The 231-nt window shown below is 35.9% G+C and overlaps 1 protein-coding gene across 1 annotated transcript in view; it reads right to left on the bottom strand.

The window, feature by feature from the left end:
• Window positions 1–231, bottom strand: part of LOC119587081 (28S rRNA (cytosine-C(5))-methyltransferase-like) — a 23957-nt gene that overhangs the window by 5207 nt on the left and 18519 nt on the right. The window lies entirely within an intron of this gene.

Consider the following 231-nt stretch of genomic DNA (forward strand, 5'->3'; position numbering starts at 1 on the left):
ATAGACTGCAAAAGATCTCATTCCAGTGATCAGATGTGGCACAATGAAGCATCACCCATCTTTTATGATCATTTAGCACAAAGTGATAACAGTTTACCCATTGCAAATGGGTTACAAAATTAAGGCTGCACATTATCCACAACAGCTTATCTCAATTTTCATGCTTGCTATCTGACATGGCAAAAGACCTGACATCATTATACGAACAGACAATATTCATAAAATGCATAA

This window comes from Penaeus monodon, chromosome 22, assembly GCF_015228065.2.
Source record: "Penaeus monodon isolate SGIC_2016 chromosome 22, NSTDA_Pmon_1, whole genome shotgun sequence".
In the NCBI taxonomy this organism is placed as follows: Eukaryota; Metazoa; Arthropoda; class Malacostraca; order Decapoda; family Penaeidae; genus Penaeus; species Penaeus monodon.